Raw genomic sequence first — 9,859 nt, 5'->3', positions numbered from 1 at the left:
CACAACAAGGTGAGTCAAAAAATGTCTTGTATGCTGCTGCATAAATGATGCAATATGCCAGGGAGATATGTATACTGTAGCCAAGAAAGTAATATTAATTGTATGTTGTCTAGTAAGCTGTTAGTAGCTCATGTGCCTCACCCTAATAATTAGTTATATTTTCACCTCTTAATGTCGCCGACTGTTCTGACTTGGTGGTGCACATGTAGCCTATAACCTGTTTTTGAGAAATATAATAATTGGATATTGTAAGAACTTTGTCTGCTTATATGCCTCATTATTTATCCTACGGTTCTGACTTGGTGCACAGGGAGAATACTGTAAGAACGGCCCATGTTCTGAATTCTGTTGCTGTACATTTCAAAAGTGCTGAACAAATAGTTATTTTGACTACGTCCGTCCTAGCTCACTCATTAATGTCTTAATCGAAATTACGGATTGCCTCTTATCCGCTTGTCATCCCCTTATGCCATACGGCGGTACTACACAATAGTGTAATTAATGTATTGTTTAGTGTTGTGTAGTGGCTTTGCTGGCACGCATCCCACTTTTTGTTTTGTTTGCCCCACTTAAGATTTACATTCTAATATCGCCACTGCACTACAATGGAAACAAGAAAATGTGAGTTCAGAAATTGATGGTGTTAACAGTGGTCCTCCTTGCTGCGGGGTAAGTTTTAGTTGTCACTTCATCATGAGTGGGACAAGCTATGTGCAGAGTTTGGATTGAATTGGGTAATTCTTATCGGTGATATGTAGCACTGAAAGTCCCAAAATATTCTCTCAGTAAAATGTTGTATTCTGTATTGTGTCAGGTTGACTGTTGTGTCCTCACCTTTGTTCTGATCATTTCCTCATAATCTCTAAAGTGTTCCCTTTCAGTTTTTACCATGGTTACGCATAGGCGTCTCATATTTCTTCAGTGAGAAACATTTCAATTTGGCCCTGTTCATATAGGCCAATTCCCCTGATTGGAAAGTTATAATTATTAAGACAAAACAATTGATAGAAGGCTAAGAAGGGATGTTTTCCCAAAATCAACCGGTCATGGAAAATATTGATATAAGGTCAGATGGCACAAAATTGCTAAATTAGATTATTGTATTGAAAGGTTGGGTCCCACATGGGCAGTTTGCCAGTTTCTCTGGGTTGAAATATTGTTTAACTACTCTCCATTCTTTAAGTTACTGCTGTAGTAAAGAAAATGGACATGGCTCCTAATGCAGTGGATGACCAGTATATTCAATGTCTAGAGCAGATGCTAAAAAAGGGGGTCTATTGAAAGCAGAGCTAAATGTCAGTATGGCATATCATGCTACATGGGAGGCAAAGCAGTGTACAAAGTTAATCCCAGGAAGTGTCAAGGAACACACGGCTGCATTTGTGGCTTATGGACATGGGGGAGAGGATTTCCGAAAGACTTTCAACGATTGAGTGGAAACTCAGGGTGGGAATGTCACTGTCTATAACGGTGACTTCCGGTTAAAATCCCTCCACTTCCTGATGATGGATGCCATGAGGCTTTTGAAGACTGAGAACTGACAAACTGTGTTTCGTGGCTCAAGCAAAGAGTACAAGGCACAAGTAGTTTCAGAAGTGCCATTTGGGAGGTTTACCACAACCAAGGCCAAACGTTCCGATTTGGAGGAAGCTGCTACAAAAAAATGGGACCATTTTCAGCATCACTTCCGGCACTGTAGTCAATGTGGATGCCCACACTTGTGACTCAGAAAGCATTGAGCAGCTGTTTTCTCCAGCAGGGGCCTTTAGTATACCTGAAGTATATGAGGTAGTAAACAATTATGATGAGGAATACAGAGAGATCGTTTTGACAAATTCAAGGATTCACGGCAATCAAGACTGTTACCTCTTTTCCAGGTTAGGCCCGGCTTAGATTCTAGTGTGTGAAATGTTCAGACTCAACTCTGTTCAGCATGTACAGCAATCTTGCTGATTGGAAATGAACCCCCTTCCACAACCCCTGTCTCTCTCTCTCTCTCTCTCTCTCCCCCTCTCGTTCTCTCTTTTTATCTCTTACACCGGGTCTTCTTTAACCTCTGAAGGCTCCTCTAGTAGGTTGCTGAGCAATGGCTGCATTTCTCGGTTTTCCTGACCATCGGGACTGACCTCTAACAAACTGAAGGTTTGCAAGACATGCATGCATAACACACACACAAACAAACAAACAATTCCTTGTATGTACAGTAGCTTAAGTACTAATTCACCTTTTTGCATTTGTATTTATTCCGGATCCTCATTAGCGGTTGCCAAGGCAGCAGCTTCTCTTCCTGGGGTCCAATCACAATTACATACAATAAAACGATTCATAACACAACACATTATTACACGAAACTACCCATAACATATCGACACTACAAAATCAATAAAAAAAACTTACAGCAAAATAACAGTATTAAAATGTACGTGTGTACAGTGTTCAGTCATCAGCATACATAGACAGACAGGCTTTACTCAGTGCCAGTGGCAGATGTGTTAGCATGTGTTTGAGTATGCTGTGTGTCTCGTCATAGTCCGCACTGTTCCATAAGTTGTCGTTTTATCCGTTTTTGAATCTGATTTCACTGCTTGACTGAGTTTCATGATGTAGTCATGGCTCTACTATGTAGTACTGTGCATTTCCCGTAGTCTGTTCTGGTGGCACGTCTTGGGCATGAAGGGTTGTCTGAGCCGTGCGTTAGTCGCTTAAACAGACAGGTGGTTTCAACATGTCTATACCTCTCACAAAGACAGGCAGTGACACAGTCAATCTTTCTTCCACCCTGAGCCAGGAGAGATTGACATGCATATTATCAATGTTGGCTCGCCGTGTACTGCTCTCTTCTGGGCCAATTGTAATTTGCATATGTCCCTCTTTGTGGCACTTGACCATATATGTTTTTTAAAAGGCAGTAAATGAGGCTGAATGAACTGTTTCGCTGCCAGACAAGGCTCCACAGATAGCCAGGCGTAGCAGTGGTAAGGATTCACTCCGTGGTGCTGAATGGAAAGCTCTGCTGTTCGGACAGCTTTTGTGGAGGCCCTAACAGTTTGTGGGCACCGTTTGTCACCGTTATAGTGCAACTAATGTGATATTTAGTGTTGTGTTGTGTAGTGGCTTTGCTGCCATGCATCCCACAATTTATTTGTATATGTTTGCCCCACCTAGATTGTCATTCTAAAAATCGCCACTGCATTAAAACATATGTTTTTTTTCCAGCAGCAGATTATGATTGATAATGTCAAAAGCTGCACTGAAGTCGAACAAAACAGCTGCCACAAAATCGTCATATTATCCATTTCTTTGTCTAAGTGCCATACGTGTTGAATTCCCTTTCCCTATAAGCGTGCTGAAAGTCTGTTGTTATACTGAACAAAAATATAAACATAACATCCAAAGTGTTGGTCCTCTGTCCAGTGTCTGTGTCTTTTGCCCATTTTAATATTTTCTATTTATTGGCCAGTCTGAGATATGGCTTTTTCTTTGCAACTCTGCCTAGAAGTCCAGCATCCCGGAGTCGCCTCTTCACTGTTGACGTTAAGACTGGTGTTTTGCAGGTACTATTTAATGAAGCTGCCAGTTGAGGACTTGTGAAGCGTCTGCATCTCAAACTAGACACTCTAATGTACTTGTCCTCTTGCTCAGTTGTGCACCGGGGCCTCCCACTCCTCTTTCTATTCTGGTTAGAGACGGTTTGCTCTGTTTTGTGAAGGGAGTAGTACACAGCGTCGTATGAGATCTTCAGTTTCTTGGCAATTTCTCGCATGGAATAGCCTTCATTTCTCAGAACAAGAATAGATTGACGAGTTTCAGAAGAAAGTTCTTTGTTTCTGGCCATTTTGCGCCTGTAATCGAACCCACAAATGTTGATGCTCCAGATACTCAACTAGTCTAAAGAAGGCCAGTTTTATTGCTTCTTTAATCAGCAAAACAGTTTTCAGCTGTGCTAACATAATTGCAAAAGGGTTTTCTAATGATCAATTAGCCTTTTAAAATTATAAACTTGGATTAGCTAACACAACGTGCCATTGGAACACAGGAGTAATGGTTGCTGATAATGGACCTCGGTACGTCCTATGTAGATATTCCATCAAAATCAGCCGTTTCCAGCTGCAATAGTCATTTACCACATTAACAATGTCTACACTGTATTTCTGATCAATTTGATGTTACTTTAATGGACAAGAAATGTGCTTTTCTTTCAAAAACAAGGACATTTCTAAGTGACCCCAAACTTTTGAACGGTAGTGTATCTGTTAACACCATCCATATCTCCAGGGCACTATTTGTCCATGACAGTTTCTCTGGGGCACTATTTGTCCATGACACTGTTTTTTTTGGGGCACTATTTGTACGCGACACTGTTTCTCCAGAGTACGTGAGTTTCTTATTTTCAGTCCATCCAGCAGTTATTAGGGAGGGAATGTTACTTTTTGAAAACCACTGAGACACATTCATCGCTCATCCACAGTCAGAAGAACTTAATGAGACCACTGAAGACACATTCCATTGTACAACTGACTAGGTATCCCTCCTTTCCCTTTCCCTTTCCTTTTCCTGTGCAGCAACGCCAATCCGTCTCCAGATGGAGAGATAGAAGCATACCCGACATCAGGCTGTAATCATGGATGACACACTGACACTCTCTAGGGGTGTATTAGTGTAGGGGAGAGCTTGTTGGGAGGGCCACTGTAGCGTGAGCAAAGATTATAGGGGAGAGCTTGTTGAGGGACACAATAGCATGAGCAATGATTATCTATAGACTGGTGTGAGTGAACATTGTGTTCGAAATACAGTAGTATTGCCTTTGCACTTTAAGAGCTTCTCGAAACGGATCTCAAAAACGAGTAGTGCTTCACAGTCCAAACGGACCTCTCAGATATGTCATTTGGGGCAGTTTGGAGAAACATCACCCACGTTGCTGTCATTTCTTGAACAGTGAATAGATCAAGTGAACGATGAACACCCTGCAAAATGGTGCAACTGTTTAAAGTAGGGATTGAAGATGGTGTTAAATCACAAGCATTGGTCAGCAAACACCTTTATTCAATCAATGCATACTCACACAGTAGCCAGAATAGTCAAATAGACTATAGGCATTCTGTAATTGAAAAATTACAGTGTTAACAGTTATTTGCACAATTTATATACTTTGGTACATTCATGAATATGCTAGCATGAGTTTTACGTCAAGTGTCTGTGTATGAAAATAAATGGATTGGTACTAAATGACAATTATGAGAAAATACAAATATTATCCAAAATGCTGGAGTTTGATTGTGGTGTAAGTGAGCCTCTTTAAATTAATCTAAACATTGCAATATGCACACTGCCTTAACAAGCCAGTAAACACTATTTCCATGGGGATAAAACAGGTATTGTTTTGTACATGTGATTGAACTGTGCACCCATCAAAGCTGCACAACATAAACCTGAACATTTCTGACTATGCATTGCAGTAGCTGAACCTACAATATCCACTGTAATTGAGGTAAACATTGTATTTTTTTTTTTTAAATAACCTTGAAAAGAAACGTTTTACCGCTGTTACGTTTTGGCAAATATACGCACATTTTAATACTTTTTTTAAAGCATTACTGTACATTCATATGGGCAGAGAGAGAGAGGAATGTGAGGAAGATGGAGAAAGAACCTTCATATCTATACTGCTCATTGAGTATCTCATTCCAAAATCATGGGCATTAATATGGAGTTGGTCCCCCCCTTTGATGCTATAACAGCTTCCACTCTTCTGGGAGTGCTTTCCACTAGATGTTGGAACATTGTTGCTGGGACTTGCTTCCATTCAGCTATAAGAGTATTACTGAGTCGGGCACTGATGTTGGGCGATTAGGCCTGGCTCGCAGTTGGCGTTTCAATTCATCCCAAAGGCCAGTCGAGTTCTTCCACACAGATCTTGACAAACCATTTCTGTATGGATCTCAGTTTATGCATGGGTCATTGTCATACTGAAACAGGAAAGGGCCTTCTACAAACTTTTGCCACAAAGTTGGAAGCACAGAATCATCTAGAATGTCATTGTATCCTGTAGCGTTAAGATTTCCCTTTATAGGAACTAAGGGGCCTAGACCGAACCATGAAAAACAGCCCCAGACCATTATTCCTCCTTCACCAAACTTTACAGTTGAAACTATCATTGGGGCAGGCAGCGTTGTCCTGTTATCCACCAAACCCAGATTCATCCGTTGGACTGCCAGATGGTGAAGCATGATTCGTAACTCCAGAGAACGTTGCCACTGTTCCAGAGTCGAGCTTTACACCACTCCAGCCGATGCTTGGCATTGCGCATGGTGATCTTAGGCTTGTGTGAGGCTGCTCGGCCATGGAAACCCATATCATGAAGCTCTTGACGAACAGTTATTGCGCTGACGTTGCTTCCAGTGTCAGTTTGGAACTAGGTAGTGAGTGTTGCAACCGAGGACAGAGGTGTTTTACACGCTACGCTCTTCAGCACTCGATAGTCCTATTCTGTGAGCTTGTTTGGCCTACCACTTCGCAGCTGAGCCGTTGTTGCTCCTAGACATTTCCACATCACAATAACAGCACTTACAGTTGACCGGGGCAGCTCTAGCAGGGCAGAAATTTGATGAAGTGACTTGTTGGAAAGGTGGCATCCTGTGACGGTGCCATGTTGAAAGTCACAGAGCAGTAAGGCCATTCTACTGCAAACGTTTGTCTATGGAGATTGCATGGCTGTGTGCTGGATGGTAACACCTGTTAGCAACGGGTGTGGTTGAAATAGCCGAATCCACTAATTTTATGGGGTTTTGTGTATATAATGTACAACAAAAAGTAGGGGCGTGGATCAGAAAAACAGTCAGTGTCTGATGTGTCCACCATTTGCCTCATGCAACGCAACATCTCATTCACATAGAGTTGATCAGGCTGTTGATTGTGGCCTGTGGAATGTTGTCCCACTCCTCTTCAATGGCTGTGCAAAGTTGCTAAATATTTGCGGGAACTGGAACACTCTGTCGTACACGTCGATCCAGAGCATCACAAACATGCTCAATGGATGACATATCTGGTGAGTATATGCAGGCCATGGAATAACCGAAACATTTTCAGCTTCCAGGAATTGTGTACAGATCCTTGTGACATGGGGCCATGCATTATCATGTTGAAACATGAGGTGATGATTGCAGATGTCAACAAACCGCTCGCCCACACAACTCCATAACCAGCCTCTGTGAGGCCAAATTCCATAAAATGACCTTTAAGGTGGCTTTTGGTAGCGAAAGGAACATTGAATTCTCTGGCAACACCCCTAGTGGACATTCCTGCAGTCAGCATGCCAATTGCATGCTCCCTCAATACTTGAGACATCTGTGGCATTGTGTGATGTGACAAAACTACACATTTTATTGTGGCCTTTTAAAGGGTTCAACTCAGTATTCGGTAGGTGTACCTAATATTTGGTGTAATCAATGTATCAGGGGAGGCTGCTGAGGGGAGGACGGCTCATACGAATAGCTGGAACGGAGCAAATGGAATGGCATCAAACACATGGAAACCATGAGCCCGTCCTCCCCAATTAAGATGCCATCAAACTCCTGTGCAGTGTACAGTTGAAGTCGGAACTTTACATACACTTAGGTTGGAGTCATTAAAACTCATTTTTCAACCACTCCACAAATTTCTTGTTAACAAACTATAGTTTTGGCAATTCGGTTAGGACATTTACTTTGCGCATGCCACAAGTAATTTTTCCAACAGTTGTTTAGAGACAGGTTATTTCACTTATAATTCACTGTATCACAATTCCAGTGGGTCAGAAGTTTACATACACCAAGTTCACTGTGCCTTTTAACAGTTTGGAAAATTCCAGAAAATTATGTAATGGCTTTAGAAGCTTCTGATAGGCTAATTGACATAATTTGAGTCAATTGGAGGTGTACCTGTGGATGTATTTCAAGGCCTACCTTCAAACTCAGTGCCTCTTTGCTTGACATCATAGGAAAATCGAAATAAATCAGCCAAAAATTGTAGACCTCCACAAGTCTGGTTCATCCTTGGGAGCAATTTCCAAACACCTGAAGGTACCACGTTCATCTGTACAAACAATAGTACGCAAGTATAAACACCATGGGCCCACGCAGCTGTCATACCGCTCAGGAAGGAGACAGGTTCTGTCTTCTAGAGTTGAACGTACTTTGGTGCAAAAAGTGCAAATCAATCCCAGAACAACAGCAAAGTACCTTGTGAAGATGCTGGAGGAAACCGGTACAAAAGTATCAATATCCACAGTAGAACAAGTCTTTTTCAACATAACCTGAAAGACCGCTCAGCAAGGAAGAAGCCACTGTTCCATAACCGCCATAAAAAAGCCAGACTACGGTTTGCAACTGCACATGGGGACAAAGATCGTACTTTTTGAAGAAATGTCCTCTGGTCTGATGAAACAAAAATAGAACTGTTTGGCCATTATGAGCATCGTTATGTTTGGAGGAAAAAGGGGGATGCTTGCAAGCCGAAGAACACCATCACAACCGTGATGCACGGGGGTGGCAGCATCATGTTGTGGGGGTGATTTGCTGTAGGAGGGACTGGTGCACTTCATAAAATAGATCATGAGGCAGGAAAATTATGTGGATATTTTGAAGCAACATCTCAAGACATTAGTCAGGAAGTTAAAGCTTGGTCGTCCAAATGGACAATGACCCCAAGCATACTTCCAAAGTTGTGGCAAAATGGCTTAAGGACAACAAAGTCAAGATATTGGAGTGGCCATCGCAAAGCCCTGACCTCAATCCCACAGAAAATGTGTGGGCAGAACTAAAAAATTGTGTGCGAGCAAGGAGGCCAACAAACCTGATTCAGTTACACCAGCTCTGTCAGGAAGAATGGGCCAAAATTCACCCAACTTGGGAAGCTTGTGGAAGGCTACCCAAAACATTTGACCCAAGTTAAACAATTTCAAGGCAATGCTACCAAATACTAATTGAGTGTATGTAAACTTCTGACCCACTGGGAATGTGATGAAATAAATAAAAGCTGAAATAAATAATTCTCTCTATTATTATTCTGACATTTCACATTCTTAAAATAAAGTGGTGATTCTAACTGACCTAAGAGAGGGAACTTTTACTAGGATTAAATGTCATGAATAACTTGCAGTATTTTGTAGTACAATACCAGAAGGACATATATTGCCAATTCACATTACAGTGATAATCTCACAACACAATAAATAACTGCAGTATCCTTTTACTGGGATTAGTGTGTGTGTGTGTGTGTATGTGGGTGCGTGCACCCGCACGTGGGTGTGTGTGCGCCCGTCCGTGCGAGTGTGTGTGCATGCGACCGCACGTGTGTACATGCATACGTGTGTGTGTGCGAATGTGTGTGATAAGGTGATGAGACGCTTATCAGAGAGAGGGAGAGTGAGTACTGGCATGTTTATGTAAGAGCCCTGAGCTCTGGATTAAAGGTCTTCATGGAATCAAAGAGATGGATGGGTTTTTAACAAAAAAAAGCTCTCAGATTGTGTTTTAATACGGCACCATTTCCCATGATGATTAGTTTTAATACACAGTACGTCTCCGTGAAATACTTTCATGTTGATGGCTGAATGTGTCTGTGCATGTCTGAGTGTGTGCGTGTGTTTGTCTGCGTTTATCCCTCAATGACTAAAGTGCTAAAAATGGCCTTAACCACAGTAAGTATACACCACGGTATATCACAAAAGCAAAGACCAATCCTCTGCTTACATAAGACATATATCTCGTACATTTAAAAAATAAATGGCACTGTACAATTCCTATAACGACAAAAGCAGCTTATGAGAGAAATGTCAATAACAAAATGGAACATCCTATCATTCTCATTTATCCTCAGGAAA

This window comes from Oncorhynchus tshawytscha, linkage group LG34 (assembly GCF_018296145.1).
Source record: "Oncorhynchus tshawytscha isolate Ot180627B linkage group LG34, Otsh_v2.0, whole genome shotgun sequence".
Taxonomy (NCBI): Eukaryota; Metazoa; Chordata; class Actinopteri; order Salmoniformes; family Salmonidae; genus Oncorhynchus; species Oncorhynchus tshawytscha.
The sequence above is the reverse complement of the archived record's forward strand: the minus strand, read 5'-3'. Positions refer to the sequence as shown.